The 26,579-nt window shown below is 45.4% G+C and overlaps 1 protein-coding gene across 10 annotated transcripts in view; it reads right to left on the reverse strand.

Annotated features, from left to right (window-relative positions):
- Nucleotides 1-26,579, reverse strand: part of ZHX1 (zinc fingers and homeoboxes 1) — a 178,077-nt gene that overhangs the window by 120,889 nt on the left and 30,609 nt on the right. For 3 of the 10 annotated variants that reach the window (XM_069220698.1, XM_069220696.1, XM_069220704.1), the window contains exon 2: nucleotides 1,979-2,137. The gene's annotated coding sequence lies outside the window, so the exon portion shown is untranslated. Of the gene's footprint in view, nucleotides 1-1,944; nucleotides 2,141-5,004; nucleotides 5,094-26,579 lie in introns of all 10 variants that reach the window. The other 7 variants (XM_069220697.1, XM_069220699.1, XM_069220694.1 and 4 more) reach the window with 4 other exon arrangements.

Consider the following 26,579-nt stretch of genomic DNA (forward strand, 5'->3'; position numbering starts at 1 on the left):
AACATTTTTTTTTCTTTCATTTGTGATTCTTGTTTTTGTTATTATTCATAAGAACCACTTTTTATTTCTCTTTCGCCATTTATACACTTTATGATTATCTTCCTTATTTTCGCCCCCTTTTCCAAAATGGTGCCACTAGACACAGGACCTCTTTTTGTTTACTCTGGGCTGCCCTTCCTCTATTGTCATGACCTGGGTGTCCATACTTAGGGCACTCCTTCCTTCATTCCTATTACTCAGGAGAAGCAGCCATCTTTTGGAGCACACCCAGTCGACTTCAGTCAGCTCTCCCTTCAAGCAGTACTGTATGCTGTCCAGGAAGATTTCACGTTACTATTCTGGCGGCCCATTTACATTCTAGAAGCAGCCCACTGTGCCCCACTCACATTATCAGGTATGAGACGTTTGAGATTTACTCTAATCCCATTTACTGTATTCACCTACCCCCAATCTTTTCGCACTATTTTGGCTGATGTCATGTGTATTTTGATGTTGTGTATTTTGAAGGTGTAGCTGAATTGAGCCCATTTAGTGCCATCAGCAATGTTTGATTAGCACCCAGTGAGTATACACTCACTGTATACATCAGAGTCCATTACTACGGTCTTTTCTACTCTAACACTGTATCTTCTGTGCTCTTTTAGTCCTCTATATTTCTCGGGCTTGTGTGTGGTTAAGAGTCATGATGATGATGCTTTTATCTGTTTAAAGGATCAAAATGTTGTTGACTAGTTCTACTGACCCAATTTGAATGTACATAAGAACAAAATGGGTCATGATGTGCTTACTTGATACACAAGTTTGATCACATATTGTCACGTGTATCAGTTGTATGAGTGCACAGATATTTCTCATCACACAGCCACCGCACCGTCACATTGTTTTTAATTATTTTTTTTATACACAATTGAATAAACTGATCATTTGATGTATTTTTACACTGGTTGTGATAACTACTGCCTTTTGCAGAAATTTGATCTGTGGCCAAAAGATGTGCATGATCGCAAAAGAGCCATGTTTGACTGGAGTCTAAAATGCCCCAAAACTGAGGAACAACTTGGAGCAGTTGAATAAAAAGCATAAAGCCCTTCTCCTGCAGAATACTGTTAATGATTCCAATGGAAGTCTTTAGGATCCTGTTTGATAGGCGCTAAATGTTTGTAGTGACAACACTCAATCTTTCCAAGGTGGCAACAGGTGACTAATGAGTGCCTGCTATAAACCATCTTTATGTAATACCTGGTGACCTGTTGAACTGTGAATAGTTTTTTTTCACATCTACCTAAAAAATAAAACAAGTTAAAAAAAAAAGATTAAATATGTAGAAGGAGAAGAAAGGGTGATCTCACTGGAGGAATGTGGAATCAAGTGAATTGAACAGCATGGCATTTGTGTTTTTTCAACAAAGAGTTGATGTTTAGTACTCAAAGAAAAGGAAGCGATAACAGGCAGAGAAGATTACATGATAGAGAGCAGTGATTTGTGGCTTATTTTACTGGTACTCCAATTTCCAACGTTTTAATTCGTAAATAAAGTTTTGCTAATTGTTTTTCACCATTGTCTAAACCAAAAAAGATACGGTACTCATGTCTTTTGTAAAAAAAGACATGTATTTTCTTCCTATTAGAATAAGTTGCATATGGTAAAACTAACCCAACATGAATATCTGAAGACTATGGCTTCTTTTTGGAGATAGTTCCTTTTTTTTTTAAATGATCAAATATACAGTAATACTACTTCAAGTACACATTTCCTTCCATCACAATTTTCCTTGTGGTCCACCTTGCAAGAAGATTACTGTGGGGTAAATAAGCATTCATTATATTTTGAATCCTAACAAAAACCAAATCAGGACATTTCAACCATAAGAATTCTGAAAGACGTCAAGGACTGCAACAATGTTAGATTTATGTCAACTCCTCCCTTCTGGCAGAACATAATTACATTTAATGCACTTCTAGGCGTGTTTATTTATTACCACTCTTCAGAATAGAAGTGTAGATGGTTGCCTCTGCCCTTGCAGCTTCTGCGCCGCTCTTCTTTTTGAACCCTCCATTCCTTGTCTGGCATCCTCAGGGTAGAGAACGAAGTGGGAGAATTAAGGGGTAATCCAGAAGACTGTGGCGGCAGGAGTGGTCTGCTGAGTTGAAAAAAAAAATAAAATAAGAAAAGGCCTCAGGGGCAGAGGTGTTCACATCAAACAAGCACACGCTAATATTTTTCTTCTTTGCAGTCCAACTGGCAAATTAACACTGAATAAGTATAAGTGTCAGTCGAACAAAAGGCATTAAAAGTATTGTGAGAGTAGTCTTTGTAACTACAAAATACCAACATACTGGGGATTTGTGGATTCCTTTCACCACATCATAAAACATATGCAGTTTCGGAAGGTAACTGAGTTCTACTAGTGAGTAAGTTTAACATCTATTTACTATAATGAGCACAATATAATGCCTAGCCTACAAAATAGTGAAAACTCTACTGAAATCAATGGAATCAGTCAATCAGCCTTTATGAGGCGTGACTTATCACCCGGGGGGATGCTTCCAAGGCGCTGGCTGGGGGACGCAGGTCAGTCGAAGAGCCAAGTCTTGAGGTCCTTCCTGAACTAAGCCAGCAAGGTGGGACTGCCGGAGGTGGAGCATTATTGTGTTCGATTGCAACTAAGTCTTAATGTGGTGCCATTGCTTGCTTCTGATAAAGCAAAGGTTTGATGAATTGACTTAGAACTGCTTATATTTGTTTCTTCTGTTACCCTGCACAATGCAGTATTACCAGTTCGAGTATGAATTAGACTAGAGTAATGCACATTTTTGAGCAGTGTGTGTACCTCTTCAAGAAATACCAATTATTGACTACTCCTATTAAAATGTTTACTAATGTTACACAGTTGATCAGCGTTATAAGTGCACATAATGTCATTGTAAAATAATATTTGGTTGCTATGTTTGTAACACAGGCATGATAGAACTTCCAAAAGGTGATGGCTAAATGGTATTAGATATGTTTAGTTTAAATGTGAATTGAGACATTACTTGCATTTCATTTGAATTGCTAATTATCTAAAAATTGCCGATGCTGCATTTTTCACGTGCAAGGTAACGTTTTAGATTTGACAACAGAAATGTTGCAACCACTACAAGATATTTTCACAGTATTTTCTTCATCCCTTCCTATGAACATGTTTTTATAACTATAAAATGCAGAGGGGAAAATCGTCACAGAAGGTTGTCACATACCACCAATCTTTTTTTGAAACACTTCTTTATTGTCTTTCCCATTTTCACTTTCACTGTCATTGGCACGGCACATATATAATCAACCTCGAAGAACAGGCAACGATAATGTAACAGAAAGCCATATGGGTTAAGTACAGCCAACTTCATAAGTAATCAACTGTATAAAGTAATGTACAACCAATTAACAAAGGGGCGACAGTGCTGTATACCTACTACTTTTGCTAAAGGGTCTGCAGGGACTTTTGGTTGCCTGTGAAGATTTTTCACCCTTGTACTTACAATGACTTATGCAATTATTCAAAAATCTGTGAAAGTCACTGACTTGTGCCGATGCTGTTGCTTTAACAAATTACTCTCACCACCTCAGTCAATTTATTGTTAGCCAAAAGCCTATATAAAAAGATGAAGTCAAAACAATACAGATTACACAACCATTTTAAAGCTTCACCATACACAGCCCTTATGCCAATAAAGAGATCAAAACAGCTTAGACACAAGACATGCTCTATTTTCGCAAGTCTTGAAATACAATAGAAGAAAGAATCAATGGTTCCAAGTACAAAACCTGAAAGCCTGAGCATAGAGTAGGGATTTCTTCAGCTATGCAGATCTAAAACTGTTCACAACTCAAAAACTAACATTTTTACACTCCTTCAAATATGTTGGAAATTAGATCTATTACAGAGATGATCAGCTCTCGTGGTAACTAGGTAGGGCATTGGGAACCTTGTGAGGTTCCGTCACATTTTGGTGTGATTACCCCCACCCCCCCTCTTGGGGAGGGCAAAGGTACCATATCATTTAATGCGTGGTCTGTACACAAAAAACTATCATTTTCAGCTGCAGTTCTGTTGCTAGCTCTGGGAATAGCCTGTTTTTGGGCACCCAACAAGCACTATAAATCTCTGTGACAAGAAGGGTCTTATGGATATAGTGTTAGAAATAGGTGACAACGTTTTCATCTGTAATCGCCCCAGTGCTGATTTACAAAAGTATTATATTTCTTCCCAGTTATTTTAATTTTTTTTGTTAACGATTAATGTCTTTGGGAAAAACCAAGAGTTATCTACACAAATAACCTCTTGCTGAAGTTGAAATTTTGTCGACTTCTCAGAAATGTTTAGCTTTCTAGGTTCAGCAATGGACTTCACACTTCCTTCCACCACACACTGCAAGTAGATAGAAAGTACAAAATAGGCAAAATCGACTATCTTCAAAAAATACAAAACTGTGGTAAAAATGTATTATTTGTAACCTGAAAGCTGGGAAGATGGTGAGGTCTGCACAGTAAACCTTTTGTGTTTGCCATTTTAAGGGAAAACACAGTTTATTGCACAGCACTTTTTCCCCAATTTTTCACAGAACAAAAATCTCTGCTACATTTAGGCAATTTTCTTGGATCCCTCAGAGGAATCCACAAACCTGAGGTACGTTTAGGATACCCAAGATGTGTGGTGGTGTTGAAGAATGTATATTCGGCCTGAATAACTTCTGTAATAAAAATGTAAGGAGGCTTAAGGGAGAAGTGCCTTAAATTACAAAAAGGGCTCCGCACTGGGCAGTGAAGCCTCAGCACCTAAGGGAGTAAACCTGTGTTGTTTACGGTATGCACAGACTCTTCCTATTTGTTCAGAAGAGATGCAAGGTGCCTTTGTACTGCATTCCCGATAGGAATGTTTACTCTGGAGCAGCAACTATGAACTTTAGAATCAAAGCCTGGGGTACAGATTTCAAAACGTCTAGAATAAGAAGCTAAGTTACTTACCTGTAACTGTGGTACTCCAGTATTCGTATCTTTCATAGATTCACATGCTTGAATCACTCCCCGTCGTCGTAGTGGGAGTCTCACTGTACCTAAAAAGCAATAGAAAAAAACTATTTTTTCTTTTTCCATTGTAGTCAATGGCAAAAACACATTCACTTTCATATCTTATCAGCCTCATTAGAAAGGCCCAAAGTTCAGCCAATCAGGTGAGACCCCCCGTTTAGAACCCTCAGCACAGAGGCTCAGTGTCTCAGATTTTCCAGCACTAGTGAATTCAAAGGAGAAACGAAAGAGGTGAGCCTCCTTGGGGAGGAGGGTGGGTCGCTTGTGATACTATAAATGATACCAATACTGGAGAACAACAGTTACAGGTAAGTAACTTATCTTTTTATCCAGTATTGTATGTATATATATGGAAAATGTCACTTACCCAGTGTACATCTGTGCGTGGCATGTTGCGCTGCAGATTCACATGCTGTGCACTGTTCCTGCCATCTAGTGTTGTGCTCGGAGTATTACAAGTTGTTTTTCTTCGAAGAAGTCTTTTCGAGTCACGGGACCGAGTGACTCCTCCTTTTTGGCTCCATTGCGCATGGGCGTTGACTCCATCTTAGATTGTTTTCCCCGCAAAGGGTGAGGTAGGAGTTGGTGAAGTTAGGATACTAGAGGTGCCCATGCAATGGAGTAGTTATGTATGTACACAGTGTGTAGTAAAGAAATATTTATTTACATATTTACAATTTACATGCAACTAAAACGGCTACAGGCACCCGGGGAGGTGGGAGGGCACATTTGAATCTGCAGCGCAACATGCCACGAACAGATGTACACTGGGTAAGTGACATTTTCCGTTCGATGGCATGTGTAGCTGCAGATACACATGCTGTGCATAGACTACAAAGCAGTAATCTCCCCAAAAGCGGTGGTTAGCCTGTAGGAGTTGAAGTTGTCTGAAATAATGTTCTTAGTACAGCCTGTCCTACTGTGGCTTGTTGTGTTGCTAACACATCTACACAGTAATGCTTAGTAAATGTATGGGGCGTAGACCAGGTGGCTGCTTTACAAATCTCGGTCATTGGTATATTACCAAGAAAAGCCATTGTGGCGCCTTTCTTTCTAGTGGAGTGTGCCCTTGGAGTAATGGGTAATTCTCTTTTAGCCTTAAGGTAACAGGTCTGAATGCATTTGACTATCCATCTGGCAATGCCCTGTTTGGATATAGGGTTACCTGCATGCGGTTTTTGGAAAGCTACGAACGATTGTTTTGTTTTAAGAAATTGTTTTGTTCTGTCAATGTAATACATTAGCGCTCTTTTTATGTCTAACGTATGTAATTCCCTTTCTGCTACTGAGTCTGGCTGTGGAAAGAAGACTGGGAGTTCCACAGTTTGGTTTAGATGAAACGGTGATATGACTTTTGGTAAGAATTGTGGATTTGTACGGAGAACCACCTTATGTTTATGTATTTGTATAAAGGGTTCTTGAATAGTAAACGCCTGTATTTCGCTAACTCTTCAAAGTGAAGCGATGGCTATTAGAAAGGCTACTTTCCAAGTTAAAAATTGGATTTGACAAGAATGCATGGGTTCAAATGGTGGGCCCATGAGTCGTGTTAATACAATATTAATATTCCACGAAGGTACTGGTGGTGTCCTTGGGGGTATGATTCTTTTTAGTCCTTCCATAAAGGCTTTAATAACTGGGATTCTAAAAAGCGATTTTGTATGTTTAATCTGCAGATGAGCAGATATTGCAGTGAGATGGATTTTAATGGAAGAGAAGGCTAGATTGGACTTTTGTAAGTGTAGTAAATAACTTACAATGTTTTGTGTGGAGGCGTCTAATGGCATAATTTGATTAGCATGGCAGTAGCAAACAAACCTTTTCCATTTGTTAGCGTAACAATGTCTTGTTGTGGGTTTTCTTGCTTGTTTAATGACCTCCATACATTCTTTGGAAAGGTTTAGATATCAAATTCTAAGACTTCAGGAGCCAGATTGCTAGGTTGAGCGATGCTGGATTCGGGTGTCTGATCTGTTGGTTGTGTTAACAGATCTGGTCTGTTTGGTAGTTTGATGTGGGGTACCACAGATAGGTCCAAGAGTGTGGTATACCAGGGTTGGCGAGCCCACGTTGGTGCAATAAGTATTAGTTTGAGTTTGTTTTGACTCAGTTTGTTGACCAGATAATGAATGAGCGGGAGAGGGGGGAAAAGTGTAAGCAAATATCCCTGACCAGCTGATCCATAGAGCATTGCCCTTGGACTGAGGGTGTGGGTATCTGGACGCGAGGTTTTGCCATTTCGCGTTTTCTTTTGTTGAAAACAGATCTATGTTTGGTGTCCCCCAGCGGTGGAAGTGATCTTGTAGAATCTGGGGATGTATTTCCCACTCGTGAGTTTGCTGGTGATCTCGACTGAGATTGTCGGCTAACTGATTGTGAATGCCTGGTATTTATTGTGATACGAGGCGAATGTTGTGAATTGCCCAATGACAATTTTTTTGTGCTAAGAGACAAAGCTGTGATGAGTGTGTCCCCCCGTTTGTTTAGATAATACATTGTTGTCATATTGTCTGTTTTGACAAGAATGTGTTTGTGGGCTAGAAGGGTCTGAAAGGCTTTTAGTGCTAAAAAGACTGCTAACAGTTCTAAGTGATTTATGTGAAGTTGTTTTTGCTGACTGTTCCATTTACCTTGTATGCTGTGATTGTTGAGGTGTGCTCCCCACCCAATCATGGAGTCGTCTATTGTGATAATGGCGTGAGGCACTGGGTCTTGAAAAGGCCACCCTTTGTTTAAATTTACAGGGTTCCACCACTGAACGAAGAGTGTGTTTGGCGGTCTATCAACACTAGATCTTGGAGTTGACCCTGTGCCTGCGTCCATTGTTTTGCTAGGCACTGTTGTAAGGGCCGCATGTGTTGCCTTGCCTTTGGGACAATAGCTATGCATGAGTGTAGGAAGTTGGCTCTGTATGCACTATTTCAAAGTAAGAAATAGCATGCAGAGTCCAAGGGTTCCCCTTAGAGGTAAGATAGTGGCAAAAAGAGATAATTCGAATGCTCTATTTTATGGTAGTGTGGTCAAGCATGAGGCTTATCAGAGGCTAGTGTTAAGCATTTGTTGTACACACACACACAGGTAATAAATGAGGAACACACACTCAAAGACAATTCCAGGCCAATAGTTTTTTTATATAGAAAGATATCTTTTCTTAGTTTATTTTAAGATCCACAGGTTCAAGATTTACAAACAATACTTTAAATGAAAGGTATTTCACTCCGGTATCTTAGGAACTTTGAATCATCACAATAGCATGTACCGTTTTGGCAAAAATGGCTATAAGCTATTTTAAAATTGGACACTGTGCAAAATTCAACAGTTCCTGGGGGAGGTAAGTATTGGTTAGTTTTTCAGGTAAGTAAAGCACTTACAGGGTTCAAAGTTGGGTCCAAGGTAGCCCACCGTTGGGGGTTCAGAGCAACCCCAAAGTTACCACACCAGCAGCTCAGGGCCGGTCAGGTGCAGAGGTCAAAGCGGTGCCCAAAACGCATAGGCTTCAATGGACTTCGGAGGGCAGACCAGGGGGGTTTTGTAGGGCACTTAGGGGACACAAGTCAGCACAGAAAGTACACCCTCAGCGGCACGGGACGGCCGGGTGCAGTGTGCAAACAGGCGTTGGGTTCGCAATAGGTTTCAATGGGAGACCCAGGGGTCTCTTCAGCGATGCAGGCAGGCAAGGGGGGGCTCCTCAGGGTAGCCACCACCTGGGCAAGGGAGAGGGCCACCTGGGGGTCACTCCTGCACTGGAGGTCGGATCCTTCAGGTCCTGGGGGCTGTGGGTGCAGTGTCTTTACCAGGCGTCGGGTTCTTTGAAGCAGGCAGTGGCGGTCAGGGAGAGCTTCTGGATTCCCTCTGCGTCGCTGGGGGGGCTCAAGGGGTCAACTCTGGCTACTCACAGGGTCGCAGTCGCCGGGGGGTCTTCCCTGTAGTGTTGTTTCTCCGCAGGTTGAGCCGGGGGCGTCAGGTGCAGAGCAGAAAGTCTCACACTTCCGGCGGGAAACGTGGAGTCCTTTAAAAGTTGTTTCTTTGTTGCAAGTTTCAGTCTTTGTGGAACAGGGCCGCTGTCCTCGGGAGTTCTTGGTCCTTTTAGATGCAGGGTAGTCCTCTGAGGCTTCAGAGGTCGCTGGACCCTGGGGGACACGTTGCTGTTGCAGTTTTTCTTGAAGTGGGGAGACAGGCCGGTAGGGCTGGGGCCAAAGCAGTTGGTGTCTCAGTCTTCTCTGCAGGGTTTCAGGTCAGCAGTCCTCCTTCGTCTTCAGGTTGCAGGAATCTATCTTCCTTGGTTCTTGGGGCCCCTAAATACTCAATTTAGGGGAGTGTTTAGGTCTGGGAGGATAGTAGGCAATGGCTACTAGCCCTGAGGGTGGCTACACCCTCTCTGTGCCTCCTTCCGGTGGGGAGGGGGTCACATCCCTAATCCTATTGGGGGAATCCTCCATCTGCAAGATGGAGGATTTCTGAAAGTCAGAGTCACCTCAGCTCAGGACACGTTAGGGGTTGTCCTGAATGGCCAGTGACGACTCCTTGTTTTTCTCATTATCTCCTCCGGACTTGCCGCCAAAAGTGGGGCTGTGGCCGGAGGGGGCAGGCATCTCCACTAGCTGGGATGCCCTGTGGCACTGTAACAAAGGGGGTGAGCCTTTGAGGCTCACCGCCAGGTGTTATAGCTCCTGCAGGGGGAGGTGAGAGCACCTCCACCAAGTACAGGCTTTGCTACTAGCCACAGAGTGACAAAGGCACTCTTCCCATGTGGCCAGCAACATGTCTGGTGTGTGGCAGGCTGGCAAAACTAGTCAGCCCACACTGGAAGTCGGGTATGTTTTCAGGGGGCATCTCTAAGATGCCCTCTGGGTGTATTTCACAATAAAATGTACACTGGCATCAGTGTGCATTTATTGTGCTGAGAAGTTTGATACCAAACTTCACAGTTTTCAGTGTAGCCATTATGGTGCTGTGGAGTTCGTGTTTGACAGATTCCCAGACCATATACTCTTATGGCTACCCTGCACTTACAATGTCTAAGGTTTTGCTTAGACACTGTAGGGGCATAGTGCTCATGCACCTATGTCCTCACCTGTGGTATAGTGCACCCTGCCTTAGGGCTGTAAGGCCTGCTAGAGGGGTGACTTTATGCCATAGGCAGTGTGAGGTTGGCATGGCACTCTGAGGGGAGTGCCATGTCGACTTAGTCATTTTCTCCCCACCAGCACACACAAGCTGGCAAGCAGTGTGCATGTGCTGAGTGAGGGGTCCCCAGGGTGGCATAAGACATGCTGTAGCCCTTAGAGACCTTCCCTGGCATCAGGGCCCTTGGTACCAGGGGTACCAGTTACAAGGGACTTACCTGGATGCCAGGGTGTGCCAATTGTGGAGAGAAAGGTACAGTTTTAGGGAAAGAACACTGGCGCTGGGGCCTGGTTAGCAGGCCTCAGCACACTTTCAAATCATAACTTGGAATCAGCAAAGGCAAAAAGTCAGGGGGTAACCATGCCAAGGAGGCATTTCCTTACAATGAGGACATCATGCCAAGTAGTTTCTCACAAACCTGACCGTGTAGTGTTGGTTTGGTTGCTTGCTTGATCTTATATTTTGAAACGACTGAACTCTTTGTGGACTTGGAGTGGCAATTGCTCTTTGTGCGTTGATTGTTGCTCCCAAGTATTGCTGTATTTGGTATGGTTGTAAATGTGATTTTTGGTAATTTATAGAAAACCCTAGTTTGTGTAGAGTATCTATTACGTATTGCGTGTGAACGTGACATTGTCGTTAATTGTTGGCTTTTATTTCCTGTGAGATGGATGGATGGGTGGGTATGTGAAAATAAGCATCCTTGAGATCCAGTGTTGTCATGTATTCCCCTTGTTTTAGTAAGGAGACTATGTCCTGAAGTGTTACCATGTGGAAATGATCTGATTTGATGAAGAGATTCAGTGTTCTGAGATCTAAGATAGGCCTTAACGTTTTGTCTTTTTTCGGTATAAGGAAATACAGGGAGTAAACGCCTGTTCCTGTCTGGTGATAGGGTACTAGCTCTGTGGCTTCTTTTGCTAGAAGTGCTTGGACCTCTATTTGTAATAGGTCTAAGTGTTGTAAAGACATTTTGTGCAGTCTTGGGGGAACATCTGGAGGGAATGTTGTGAACTCTATGCAGTAACCAAGTAGGATAATTGATAGGACACACGTGTCTGTGGTAATGTGTGTCCAATTGTGGAAGTATTTGGTTAATCTCCCCCCTACCGGTGATATGTGTTGGGGAAGTGTGACATTGAAGTCACTGCTTGCTAGGGCTTGGCAGGCTGGAATTTCCCTCTTCCTCTTGGGAACTATCCTCTGTAGGAACCACAAAACCCCCCTCTCTGGTACTGAGACTGGTAGGAGGGTTTTGTTTGGGAGGTGGATGGTTCTGATGGTTGTTGTCTAAACCCTCCCCTAAACTGTGGTTTCCTAAATGTTCCTCTGTATTGGGAAGAGTAGAGCGCGCCCATGACTTTGGCCGTGTCTTTTTTAATTTTTTCTATTGCGGTACCCACTTCCGGCCCCAATAGCTGATGTTGATTAAACGGCATATTCAATACCGCCTGTTGTATCTCTGGTTTAAACCCAGAACTTCGCAGCCATGCATGCCTTCTAATTGTTACTGCTGTATTGACAGTCCGTGCTGCTGTATCAGCAGAGTCCAGGGCAGACCAGATTTGGTTGTTTGAAATGGCCTGTCCTTCTTCGACCACTTGTTGGGCACGTTTTTGGTGTTCTTTGGGCAAGTGCTGGATGATGTCTTGCATCTCGTCCCAATGCGCCCTGTCGTAGCGGGCAAGTAGGGCTTGGGAGTTGGCAATTCGCCACTGATTGGCTGCTTGCGATGTCACTCTTCCCTGCTGCGTCGAATTTTCGACTTTCCTTATCAGGGGGTGCCGCATCCCCCGATGATTGTGAATTTACCTGTTTCCTTGCAGCCCCCACAACCACTGAGTCCAGAGGGAGCTGTTAAGTAATAAACACTGGATCTGACGGGGGCGGTTTATGTTTCTTTTTTACCCTTGGCGTGATGGCTCTCCCTTTTACAGGTTCTTGGAAGACCTGTTGTGCGTGTTTAAGCATGCCCGGTAACATTGGTAAACTTTGATACGATGCATGCGTGGATGCCAGAGTGTTAAACAGGAAGTCATCCTCCACTGGTTCCAAGTGCATTGTTACGTTGTGGAATGTTGCTGCTCTGGCCAGTACCTGTGTGTAGGACGTACTGTCCTCTGGCGGTGAAGGTTTTGTTGGATAACACTCTGGGCTGTTGTCCGATATAGGTGGGTCGTATAGATGCCAGGGGTCCGCATCGTCTTGAGTCATCCCAGTATGTGTGGGTGATGGTGCCATTGGTGTACCCACTGGTGACAACTGTGGTGATTGGAGTAGGGATGTTTGTGGTGAGAAATGTGGGGGTGGTGACCTTTCTCTAACCACTTTGGCTTTTGGTTGCATCTCAGTCTCATGAAAAGCCAGTTTTCTTTTTAACTTGAGCGGATGGATGGTTTGTATCTTCCCTGTGTCTTTCTGGATTTCTAACCTTTGCTGAGTTTGGTCATGCTCTTCTAAATCCAGTTCTTGCTCAAATCTGTGCCTTTCTTTGAGCTGCAGAGAGTCCTTGCTCTTCAGTGTAGGAAGATCGTTTCGGCTCTGAAGCCGTTTTTTTTCGGTACCGAAATTCCCATCGAAATTGTTTTTTTCGGTTCCGATAAGCTCTTTCGAGGCTTGCTCGACTCAATGCCGACTTTTTTCGGTGCCGGTTTCTCAACCGGAGTCGGAAGTCTTTGATAAAATGTTGGCCTTTTTCGGTGCCGATGTTACTGGCCTTTAGCTTTTTGGATTGACCTTGGGTGTGGGACAGGGCAGGTGTACTCACTTTTTGCACCGCCGTCAAAGGTCGATCACCGTCTGATTCATCAGAGTCCGATCCTTGGATGGATATCCGCATCTCCTCTTCTTCGACGTCGAGATGTTGTTTCGGCTTCGACGCAATCTGTAGTCGTCTTGCGCGTCGATTCCTTAAAGTCTTCTTGGATCGAAACGCTCGGCAGGCCTCACAAGTATCCTCTCTGTGTTCGGGCGATAAACACAGGTTACAGACCCTATGCTGGTCTGTATAAGGATACTTGGCGTGACACTTGGGACAGAAACGGAAGGGGGTCCGGTCCATTGGTCTTCGACGACGGGTGTGGTTGGGCGGACCAGGCCTTGGTGAAGTGCGGAAGCCCTAAAGGGCCGCCGAAGCGGTCTTGTTGTCGGTGCCGATGTAATGAAACTAAACCGGTCCCGAACGTAAACAATACCGACGAATTTCAATGATTTTCTAAGTTTCCCGATTCGAATTACGGAGCGAAGAGGAACACGTCCGAACACGATGGCGGAAAGAAAACAATCTAAGATGGAGTCGACGCCCATGCGCAATGGAGCCGAACAGGAGGAGTCACTCGGTCCCGTGACTCGAAAAGACTTCTTCGAAGAAAAACAACTTGTAACACTCCGAGCCCAACACTAGATGGCAGTAACAGTGCACAGCATGTGTATATGCAGCTACACATGCCATCAAACACATATATATATATATATACACACACACACACTTTATATATAAGATAAATATTAGTCTGGAAATATCAACATTGGAGGATGGTGGGTAAAGAAGATTATAGGCTTACCTTATGCAAATAAATTATGCAAAACTGGTTGTCCTACCGCTGCATCCATCCTGTCAGCAGCATCCAGGCAGTAGTGTTGAGTAAAGGTGAGGCTGCGAGTCCACGTTGCCACTCTGCAAATCTGGTTTAGAGGCACCCCTGCAAAGAGAGCTGCAGACGTAGATACCGCTTTAGTGGAGTGCGCCTTGACGTTGGTTGATAGCGGTCTTCCTGCTAGCTGATGACAGAATTGTATGGCAGAGGAGATCTACCGTGCTATGGTTTGCTTGGAAACAGCATTCCCCTTAGGGAGTTAGCCATAGCTAATAAACAACTGATCAGCCTTTCGAAAGTTGCTAGTCCTCTGTATGTAGAATTTCAGACACCCCTTAAGGTCTAGGGAATGCAATGCTCGCTCTGCTGGAATTAGAAGGTTCGGGAACAAAGTCTTTAAAACAACTGGCTCATTCAAATGAAAGTTCAAAGGAACTTTAGGGTTAGTCCTCAGAATGACCATATCTGATTTAAATTGCAGAAAAGGTGGTGAGACTGAATGCATGAATGTCACTAACCCTCTTTGCGGAAGTAAGGGCCAGAAGGAGCGCTGTCTTCCAAGAGATATATTTCAGGTTGGCTTTGTGAATAGGGTCAAATGGATGCCTCCTCAATTGGAACAGCACAATATCCAGATGCCAGGAAGAAGGAGGACGCTGAATCGGAGGAAACATCCTGAACAAGCCTTTTAGAAATTGCTTTATTATCCTGGATGACCATAAAGATGCCGTACGGCGGAAACGAGAGATGGCTGCTAGGTGAACTCTGATAGACGAATGGGAGAGACCTGATTTCGCCAAGTGTAAAAGATATGGAAGAATCTGCTCTGGAGAAGACTTTAGAGGATGAATATTGAAGGTTTTGCACCATATGCAGAATCTCTTCCACTTGATTCTGTACGTCTCATTCGTATACTGGGCTCGGGCATAGACAAGCACCTCTCGACAGTCTGAAGGGATATCTAAACCGTAAAACTCATAGAATTCAGGAGCCAGGCCGATAATCGAAGTGAAGTCGGGTTGGTATGACGGACCTGCACCTGATTCATCATTAGAAAGTCTGGTGTTGGTCTCAGGTCGCATGTGAGGCTGTTCTGAGGGGAGTAGCAGCTCTGTGAACCAAAACTGGTGCGGCCACTTGGGAGCGATCAACAGAAGTCGGAACAGTTCTCTCCATCTTCTGAAGAAGGTTGTCAGCTTGCAAAGTGTTGGCATTTTTTGCTCTCCCTTGTTGCAAACAGATCTAGACTGGGTTTGCCCCAACGACGAAAGATGCAGTCAAGAGTTGCCTGGTTGAGCTCCCAATCGGGACAAGTCGTCCGAGTTCTGCTTAGCGCATCTGCCAAAGTGTTGGAAACTCCTGGGAGATGTTCCGCTCTGATTGTTATATGATGATGGAGAACCCAATGCCACAGTTCCTGTGCCTGAAGAGACAGCACCTGCGATCTTGTACCCTCCCCTGCTTGTTGAGGTAATGCATGACTGTGGTGTTGTCGGTTTTTATCAACACCGAGGAACCTCTGATCTTGGCGAGGAAGGCCTTCAGCGCCAGGAAAACTGCCTTTAATTCCAATCTGTTCATGTGGAGAACTAATTCCTGTGTGGACCATTTTCCTCTCACTGATAGGTCCTGTAAGCGTGCGCCCCATCCTTCTAAAGACGCATCCATTGTTAGAATGTGTACTGGTTTGCCTTTCAGGAAGGAGAGACCCTCCGAGATGAGAGGGGTGTTTTTCCACCACTTTAAGGCTTGCTTCGCTGGAAGGTTATTTGGACAATATCGTCGAAAGATACGTTTGTTTGCTTCCACTTAATGTCCAATTGTAGCTGAAGTGTTCTCATGTGGAGGCAACAGTTTGCTATCAATGGAATGCACGAAGAGAGCATACCTAGAAAATATTTGTAAGTCCGGACAGAAGTGGACCTACTTCTGCTGAGACAGCTCGCTAGATTTTAAATTGTTTTTCCATCTGTTGTGAGAAGCAAAAGCTCGTGCTCGCACTGTGTCCAAAACAGCCCCTAGAAAGGTGATGTTGTACGATGGGTCTAGGTGAGACTTTGGGTAGCTGATTGTTAAACCCAATGCCTTGAAGAGGGATAAGCAGGTCTCAGTGTCCTTGGCCACTTTGGATGCTGTTTGTGCCTTTATTAGCCAGTCGTCGAAGTACGAGAACAACTGGATTTCCAACTGCCTGAGGTAGGCTGCAACTGGTGCTAGGACCTTGGTGAAAACTTGTGGGGCCAATCTGAGGCCAAAAGGTAACACTCTGAACTGATAATGTGTGCCTGCAACCTTGAACCGTAAGAATTTCCTGTGAGTGGGATGAATAGGGATGTGGAAGTGTGCGTACTGGAGATCCAAGGACTCCATGACATCTCCTTAGTTGAGTAAGCGTAGCACATCTTGAAGGGTGATCATACAAAATGATTGTTTTTTCAAGAATTTGTTCAGAGAGCGAAGGTCTAAAATAGGTCGCCAGTCCCCTGTCTTCTTCCGTATGAGGAAGAAGCGAGAGTAGAAGCCTGTTCCCCTCTGATTCTTCGGTACAATCTCTATTGCTCCCTTGTCTATCAAGATGCCAATCTGTACTAGGAGTTCTTTTACATGGGCAGGTGGGGGTCCTCCGGGTGGCACTTGCGGAGGAGGTTGATGAAACTCTGGTGTATGTCCCCTGCTGACAATATCGAGGACCCATCTGTCTGATGTATTCTGGGACCATTGGTGAAAGACGTTGGAAATTCTGCCCCCTATCAGAGGGCTGGAAAAGGGGTTGGGTGCAGGCAACTGATGGAGGTCACGGTTTTCTCACTGCGTCCTTGGCCTTGTAAGAGGATTTTCCTCTTGTGATTTGCTGGAAGTGTGCAGATGATGGTTGCCGATAAGCATGCGGCTGCTGTTGACCAATGGTGGACCGAAACTGGCCTTGGTAGGACGGATACTGTCGATACTGATGTTATCTGCCTTTGTAAGAATAAAGCCCTCTTCCTCTTGCTCCTCGAAAGGGCTGCCTTTTAAATTGTAGCATACCCAGGGATCTAGCTGTTTCCGTGTCTGCCTTTATCGACTGCAGGGCGTCATCAACGTGCTTGCCAAATATTAGTTCTCCATCGTAATGCATATCTAGGATCCTCAGTTGAACTTCTGGGCTAAAAGATGTAGCTTTCAGCCACCCCTGACGTCTCAGTACAGCAGTCTTGGCTAAATGGCGGAAACCTGTTGATGAGACATCTATGGCACAGTCTATAATCTCTGCTTCTCACCTTCCTGTAATATCTTCCGCGCTTCCGCTCTACTATCCTCAGGCAGGAGGTCGATAAACTGGGATATGTCTGACCACATCTGACGGTCATATGTTCCCAAGATTGCCAGGGAGTTTGCTGCTCTGACCGTGGTGGCTGCCATAGTTGAAAAAACATTTCAATTGAATCTAACCACACTCTTTTCTATCCAGGGGTGCAGTAAGTGGGGGAGATGGATTCGTGGACCTACGCTGGGCTGCCTGAGCTATCTCAGAGTCCGGTCTAGGAACCAACTAAGCAGGCTGGTGAGTTGTCTGGCGCCTTGTATTTCTTGTCCAGCCTTGGCAGCACCAGGACTGAAGACGGGGTCTGCATGACATTAAGACCCTCCTCCCAAATAAAGTCAACAATCGGTATTGCTCGAACCGATTTCCTAGTGTCCTCCTTGAAATCATAGAGGAAACAATCCGACTGCTTGGATGTTATGGGCAGTTGGAATGTCTTTGCTGCTCTCTCAATCACACTATGGAAGCCACAGAGGTATTGCGGTGGAGAATCAACCGGTGGTGGTGTAGAAGGGGATGGTGTCTGAGTCTGATAATCATCCCATTCCTGGAGAAGCGGTTCCGAGTCCTGTATCTCGCCCTCTTCTTGTTCGTCATCCAACGAAGGCGGATCGTTATCCTGACCTGATGACGGGACTGGGATAGGCCCTATGGATTCTGATGGTTGATTGGGAGGGCTCAGCGGTATAGGCGGAGGTTGCACCGGAGTGGCTGAGCCAGGTGGAGGAAATCTAGCATAATAATCCTGCATCATGTGCTGAAGGTTGGCAATCAATGACACTGGCATTTGGATTCTTTGCTACTGTTGCAACTCTTGAGTTCCTGATTGCCTCGGTTCCTGTAAGGAGTATCCTAGATACAGCTGTTCGCTCTCTGCTTCATCTTCCTCCTGACATTTTATACGCAAGTCTAAAAGGGCTATGTGCCACCGAGAACAGACCATCATCCGAGTATATGTCTTCCTCCTCATCGTCGTCATCAATCAGATGTTGTGGAGTTGCCGGCGATACCTTAATAAGTGTCGTATGAGAACGCAAAAGAGTTTGGTGACTTGACTTCCGTCTTCTTGCAAGAATTCTCAAAGGCAAGAAAGAAGATTCCCCAGATGCTTTGGTTGTGGACTCAGAAATCGGACCCGTCGACGGTGATCTCATCGATGGTGATGTCCTTGATGGAGTGATCGTCGACGGTGAAAATGTCATCGACGGCGAAGTGGATTTTCGTGCTGTCGTTGACACTGCCGTCAGTGGAACCGTCGTCGTCGATGATCTTTGCAGCTTACCCGAAGACGCTGATGTCGAGGCTGCGCGCGTCGATGATAGAGACCTCACCTTTTTCTCCTTCGATGGACTTTTTAAAATCTTTATCGTTTGAGCAGCAGAAGGACCATACTTGGGGCTCATCGACATTATAGTTGAAGACAACGGTGATGAAGTCATGATCATAGGCGACGATGGAGCTGTAAATGTTGCCGTCGTCGATGAAGCAAAGCCTGCCGTCGACAATGCACTCGTCAACGGTGCCGTCGACGATGTGGAGATTTTAGATGCAGACGGTGGCAGGGAGCTTGATGATTTCTTTATCTTCTTTGAGGTGGTAGCTGGAGTAGATGGCTCAGAGCGAACCTTACCACCATGGTCCCTTGAAGTTGAGGGATATTCATCAGCTTTCCTTGAAAGCATGCAGCCTCTTGGCTGACTTACTGGTTTTGGGAGAAGAACTCTCCACAGACCTCTTCCTCTCCTTTGAGGCCACTGAAGTATCACTGTCTTCCTCATCAGAAAGAGACTCTCGGGACTTATGTTTTTTGAGCCAAAGAAGGAGTCTGGCTTCTCTATCTCTGAGAGTCTTGCTGGGAAATGTTCTACAGATCTTGCAGTCATCACCTTATGTTCTAGATGAAGACAGTAGAAACAGTCCTAGTGAGGGTCCTCACAATGAAGCCTTAGCTTACCACAGGTGCTGCAAGGTCTAAATAAACCTTTCTTAGCTGTGGACATGATGACTAAGTACAGCTGAAAGTTAGGAATGAAATATCTGGATAATATCTCCTGAAGAGAAAGTATCCCCCTTACACACGATGTGCAGTAGAAAATCTGAGAAACTGAGCCTCTGTGATGAGGGTTCTAAAGGGGTGGTCTCACCGATTGGTTGAACTTTGGGTCTTTCTAATTAGGCTGATAAGCTATGAAAGTGAATGTCTTTTTGCCATTGACTACAATGAAAAAAAGAAAAAAAGAAGCAGTTTTTTCTATTGCTTTCTAGGTACCGTGACTCCCACTTCAACGATGGGGAATGATTCAAGCATGTGAATCAATAAAAGATACCCTAATACTGGAGAAGTACAACAATTCAAATTGGGAGACAAAGAGATTGGCACAATACAGTTAAAAAAAAAAATCAGTTGGCAAGCAGCTGGCATTACAAACTTAAGAGATGCATAAGCAGATAACAGAGTTATAAAATTAGAAAAAGTATAAAACATGGGCACCCATCCGAAAAATATGCTGATATCGGCTGAACTAAAGTTGATACTAAAAGGAGAATTAAAGGAATCCCAGAAGATGCTTTTACCGTACCTTCTCTGGATTACCTTATCCAGGCAGGTGGGTGCATAGCTAATATTTAGGTACTAATCAACAAAGCTAGGTCATAGACACCAATCTCTTAGGGGCGGCTCCTCCACTATGTCGGAGTAGCGCCGCCCCGCCAGCAGCGGGTGCAAACCTTTAGAAATAAAACGATAATGAACAAAGTTTATTATTGTTTTCTTTTTGATCCCTTTGCTGCCAGGTCTTTCCCCCTCCGGTTGCCAGGCCTTTTGTGGCTATTTGGGGCAGTTTGTCCACATGAGCTACCAACGCCAAATTGGCGTCCTTTTTTTACAACATGCTGCAGAAGAAGGCTTGTGGCTTTTTCCCCGAAAATGGCATCGACGAAGAGTTTGTGGTGCTAAAATCACCATCTTCCCAGCTTTCAGGAACAGGCAGATTCGAATCAGAAAACCACATTTTCAACACAATTTTAGCATTTTACTGGGATATACCCAATATTTTACTATTTTTGTGCTTTTAGCCTCCTTCCAGTTAGAGACAGAAATGCTGGATCCCAGATAAACATTTCTGAAAAGTAGACAATATTCTGAATTCAGCAAGGGGTCATTTGTGTAGATCCTACAAGGTTCTCCTACAGAAAATAACAGCTGAAATAAACAAATATTGAAACTGAGGTGAAAAAAACATTTTCCTGCGATGTCAGATTTTCTAAAGCAATATACTGTTACGTCTGCTGGACTCTTCTGGTTGCGGGGATATATAGGGCTTGTAGGTTCATCAAGAACCCTAGGTACCCAGAACCAATAAAGGTGCTGCTCCTTGCAATAGGTTCATTGTATACCGGGTATACAGCTACTCATTTGGTAAAATATAAAGAGTGAAAAATAAGTATCAAGGAAATCTTTGTATTTCCAAAATGGGCACAAGATAAGGTGTTGAGAAGTAGTGGTTATAATACTAGCATGTGAATTACAGGACATTTCTCAAATAGACGTCTTTTTTACACACTGTCTTACATTTGGAAGGAAAAAATATAAAGACAGACAAGGGGCAATAACACATGTTCTTCTATTCTCTGTTCCCCCAAGTCTCCCAATAAAAATTATACCTCACTTGTGTGGGTAGGCCTAGTGCCCGCCACAGAAAACAACATGGACACATCACATTTCTACTTTGAAATCTGACGTGCCTAGCTGTGGATTTTGGCCTCTAGCTCAGCCGGCACCTATGGAAACCTTCCAAACTGGTGCATTTTTGATAACTAGACACCTAGGGGAACCCAGGATGGGGCGACTTGTGATGCTCTCACCATGTTCTGTTACTCAGAATACTTTGCAAAGCTCAACATTTTGCAAATAAAACAAACACTTTTTCCTCACATTTCGGTGATAGAAAGTTCTAGAATCTGAGAGGAGCCACAGATTTCCTTCCACCCAGCATTCCCCCAAGTCTCCTGATAAAAATGGTACTTCACTTGTGTGGGTAGGCCTAGTGCCTGTGACAAGGAATGCCCCAAAACACAACATGGACACATCACATTCTTTTTTTGCAAAATGCCTAGCTATGGATTTTGGCCTCTAGCTCATCTGGCACCTAGGAAAAGCTAGCAAACTGGACATTTCTGAAAACTAGACACCTTGGGGAACCCATGATGGGGTAGTTTGTGATGCTCACACCAGGTTCTATCACCCAGAATTCATTGCAAACCTCAAAATGTGGCAAAAAAAAAAACACCAAAACACTTTTTCCTCCCTTTTCGGTGCTGCAAAGTTCTGGAATCTGAGGGGAGCCACAGACTTCCTTCTACCCAGCGTTCCCCCAAGTCTCCAGATAAAAACAGTACCTCACTTGTGTGGGTAGGCCTAGTGCCCGCGACAGGAAATGCCCTAAAACACTATGTGGACACATTAAAATTATCAAATACAAACCTACCTGTTTTTTGGGTTTTTTTGTGTATCTGTCGGGGGTTGGGGGGATGGACCTGCGTTTTTGGTCCTGGGACCAGCAGCCATCGAGGGAAACCTACCAAACATTTCTGAAAACTAGACACACGAGGGAGTCCAGGGAGGTGTGACTTGCGTGGATCCCCAGTGTTTTCTTACACAGAATCCTCAGCAAACTCAAATTTAGCTTTAAAAAAAAAAAACAAAAAAAAAAACACACACATTTCTGTGTGGGATCACCGCACCGGCACAAGTTTCCTACCACATAATGTTCCCCTCGGTCTCCCGGTAAAATTGATACCTCACTTGTGTAGGTGGGCCAAGTGCCTGTGACAGGGAAGAGCCAAAAACATGTCGAAAATGAGGGGGAACCAAAACGGGTCGAAAAGGGCAGTTTGGAGGGAAAAAAAAGTTTTTAGGATGACAAGTGGGGCAGAATTTTTATTGGTATAGATGAGACAATGCTGGGTGGTAGGAGTTTTGTGGATTCCTGCAGATTCCGGCAGGTTCCATCACAAAAATGTGGGAACAATGTGCGATTTCAAGCAAAGTTGGAGGTTTGCAGGGCATTGCGGGTAAGAAAATAGTACAGAGTGCATGTGAAGCACACCACCATGGACTCACCCAGATGTTTAATTTCAGATGTGTCTTGGTCTCGTAGATTTTTCTAGATGGCAGCGTCCCAAAGTCCAAAAAGTGCAGCCCTCACCATTCCAAGTAGGACGATTTTGAGAGTTAGATAAGCTCTCATGGCCCAATGCAAAACAAAACCCCAAATAATCAAATGTCCTCTTGCTTGCCGTGGGATAAGTTGTTTTAGTGTGCAGGGGGAGAGCTGAAAGACTGTTATCCCCTTCAGTTGGGGTGGGGGCATAACCATGCCCATACTGTTTGGTAGCCACCAGCCCACTATTTTTTTATTTTTTTTATTCCCTGGCATCTAGTAAGCTTTCTGCCCCCCGTGTAGCAGATCGGGGGTAACTGCCCTTTCTGCCCACCGGTGTCAGAACCTCTTTGCCCCCATTTATTTGGGGTGGGGATATGGCCTTGCCCCACCCTCTTTAGAAAAGAAAAAAAAAAACATGTTCCCTGGTCTCTGGCAGGCTTTCTTCCCCACTTGGGGGCAGATGGGCCTTCCACAAATAGGCCAACAGTAATGCACCCCCATGGGGAGCGACCCTTGCCCAAGGGGCTGCCCCCCCAAAACAAAACACACACACATATACCAATCCCTGGTGCTCAAGTGGCAGAAATGGCCTAAAATAAATTCCCCCCACATGGTGTGCACCATGGGCAAGGACAGAGCGAATAAGGGAACGTAGCAAACACAGATGGATCAATACACAGCGCAGAGTTCAGGAGCGAGTCTGCAAAAAGATCCCCCTGGACCCTTGGAGAAGGGAGCGGAGCCCACCGGGGTGCAAAACCTGGCTCCTATTGAGTCATCTAGTAGGGCAACGGAAACTCAGATTGTGGCCATATCGGTCGATGTCAACCTACTGAGAGCAGATTTGAGGGTATTGGCGGAACGATCGGTGGCCACTGAGCAACAAGTGACATGCATGCAGTCTGATAGGGACACGCTAAAGGCCTTGGTGGCATTCTCGAAGCTAAAACACGCAAACTGGAAGCGCATGTCGAGGATGCGGAGGGTAGGGCAAGGCGTTGTAACCTCCGTATAGTGGGCTTCCCCGAAGGTGTAGAGGGGGCAAATGTTGAGGCCTTCCTAGAATCCGTAATCCGTAAATCGTTGCCTGATGCCCCCTTGTCGGCTGTGTTTGTGGTGGTGCGTGCACACAGGGCCTTAGCACCGCCACCAGGGGCCCCTCCATGAACGATCATAGCCAAGGTCCTTAACTATAGCGACCGAAACGCAATTTTGCAGGAGGTGCGCAAACATCTAGATTCTACATTTGAGAATCACACCATCCGCTTTTTTCCCCAACTACACCAGGGCGGTGCAGCTCCAAAGACAGTCCTATGCTGGTCTTAAACGTAAGCTAAAAGAACTGGGCTATACTTATATGTTATTGTATCCAGCCAATTTGAAGGTTCATCATGCGGGCCGCTCACATTTCTTTCAGTCTCCCAAAGCAGCGTGGGACTGGTTGGAGCGGAATGATGGGACAGGAATGCCGGAATCCCTGCGTGGGGAGAGTGGCGGGAGACCCCGAGGGACTGCAGAAGTGCATACTGCAGCATGCAGAAGTACCAGACGCCACTGTGCCGGCCGTGGAAGCCGAGTGATTGTTCACTCGGATGGTACTCTGAGTCTTGACCGTAGGAGACAGGAGCGTGAGGAGGCTAAACTGTTGGTCCAAACTGTCACATTGGAGGCGTCCTCGCGCTCCGGATCCCCCTGTGTCACAGGTGGATTGTCTCCAGAAGCGGAAAAAAAGGACACCTGAGTGATTCACTGGACCTTCGGTTGTGGTTGGAGTCAAGTACTTTGGTTCCGGGTCGATGTTCAGGGTCTTCCCTCTGTTGGCTCTCCTCTTGCTCTCTCTCTCTCCTATCTACTGCTGCCTTTTGGTGCTGGGGTTGCAGGGGTCCGGGATGGCGGCTGAAATGGGGCTGTGGCGGAGTGATAGGCCTGCGATATCCCCCTGTTATTAGTTTTTGGTAACAGTGTGTGTGTGTGGGCCAGACGACTGGTGTGTGTTGGGAGTCTTGAAGCATAGTCCGGGGCTGAATCTGGCTATCAAGCGGAAGCAGCGATTTTTCCCAACTTCTGGGCACTAGAAGAGATAGCAGGGTACACACACGATTGGGCAGACGCTAGTTGTGGGAGGTGTTTACCCAGGGTGGGATGGGGAGTGTTATGTGGGTTCTAGTTGTAATTGGCATTCTGTTTTTGACACTGTGGGCATTCTCTTGTTGAGAAGGCATCAAATTATCGGGTGTGCATGCACCATGCCGGGAGGCGGTGTTGGGGGGGCTGCATGTGGGTGGGGAGGGGGCGGTTGAGAGCTGTAGTGGAGCGGGCGGAGTGGAACAGAATATGGTGGGTACCCTGACACGCATAGTTACATGGAATGTTAGAGGATTGAATTCCTCTGTGAAGCGCTACAGAGTACTTACATATCTTAAGTGGCTTAGCGTACATATTGCTCTCCTACAAGAGACTCATTTGGTAGAAAATGAAGTGCAAAAAGTGCAGACAAAGTGGAGGGGGCAGTTTTATTCGGCGACCCATTCCTCCTAACGCTAGGGGTGGGTCTCTGGATTGCCCCCGGGACTCCCTTTACATTAAGAAGTCTCAAAGCAGATGTGCAAGGCAGATACATATTCTTACACAGCGTAACAGAGAGCTCTCTCTTTTGAATATTTATGCCCATAACACAGATGATGCGGGGTTCTATCATCAGCTCCAACATTAATTAATATCCTACACTGGTATGCCCATTCTGTGGGCTGGTAACTTCAATTGTGTCCTAGACGGAGTGCTAGATAGGGACCGCCAAGGTTGAACACTAAGACGCATATGACTGCCAAACTACGGAACGTTATGAGGAATTTATACTTTGTAGATCGGTGGAGAGACGTACCCCACCTCTAAAATATTTTCATGTTACACGCCAACCCACGGGGCTTACAGCCGCCTGGATAGATTTCTCCTTGCCAATGATGGATCACTTGACATCCGCCAAGTTGTTTATCAGGTCCGGTCCTTATCAGACCATGCCCCCCTCCTTTTAGAATGTGAAACATGCATACCCAAGCCTGCGATCCCTCTGTGGCGTCAGTGTCCTGACCTACTAGGTGATCCTGAATATAAACAAGATCTTCAGGGTGTGCTGAATGGATATTTTAGTGCAAATTGGGGTACGGCTACGACCAGAGGCATAGAGTGGGAGGCACTGAAAATAGTTATCAGAGGGGAAAGCCTCAGTAAAACATACGGTATCAGGAAGCGCCTGGACCGGGAGCTCACGCAGCAGGAAGACGTATTGACAGCCTTAGAGCGCCAAGTACATAATGGCGACGCGTCGGAGTCCGATTGTCTTGAGGTGCGAGGCAGAATTGTAGACCTCTGGGATAGACTGGATAATTATGTCCACCGGAATTATAGGCAGCGGCTGTTTCGGGAGGGGGACCGCTCAGGCGTATGTTGGCTTGGCTTCTCCGGCGGGAGCGTCCCATTCCCATCATCGAGATGCTCTGCAGTCCTTCTGGAGAAAAGATTTTAGGGCAGCTACAGGTGAATTCGCACCTGCGAGACCACCTGTGGAATATTTATGCCACACCATGGAATGTGGGTGTGACCTGGATACGGGTGTACTTGGATGGTCTCCGGATGCCTTGCCTTACGAAGGCCCAGATGGAGGAATTGGAGGGGGGGAGGTGTCTTTGGACGACCTGGTGGAGGCATTGGGAGGTACGGCATCTGAGAAAGCGCCTGGTCCTGACGGGCTACCAGTCGAATTTTACCTAACCTATCCCGATGTGATTCTTCCGCGACTGTTGGAAATACTTAATGAGGCGCATAGTGAGGGCCTTCTCCCGGTGTATATGCGGGAAGCATTGATAGTCATGCTACCGAAACCTGGGAAGGTGGGAAGTTATCGGACAACCCGGGCTTCAATAGACCGTTATCCATGCTAAATGTTGATGTTAAATTATTAGCAAAGGTTTTGGCCTCTTGTTTGAGTAGAGTGGTGACAGATTTAGTACAGGGAGATCAATGCGGATTTATAATGGGGAGTGGGTACTCGTTTGACACCTTATCCTGGGAATACTTATGGGAGGTGATGCGCAGGATGGGCATAGGCCCAGTCTTTCTGTCCTGGGTGTGTCTTTTCAATACCGCGCTTCGGGCAAGAGTGCATACGGGGCGATAGTGTCAAGAGTCCTTTGCTATCAAACGAGGCACACGGCAGGGGTGCCCCTTGTCGCCACTGCTGTTCGTGTTGGCTATGGAGCCTCTGGCCATACAACTACGGTCTAGTATGGATAGGTGGGGCATCCGTGTGGGGACGAGAACGCA

This window comes from Pleurodeles waltl, chromosome 2_2 (genome assembly GCF_031143425.1).
Source record: "Pleurodeles waltl isolate 20211129_DDA chromosome 2_2, aPleWal1.hap1.20221129, whole genome shotgun sequence".
In the NCBI taxonomy this organism is placed as follows: domain Eukaryota; kingdom Metazoa; phylum Chordata; class Amphibia; order Caudata; family Salamandridae; genus Pleurodeles; species Pleurodeles waltl.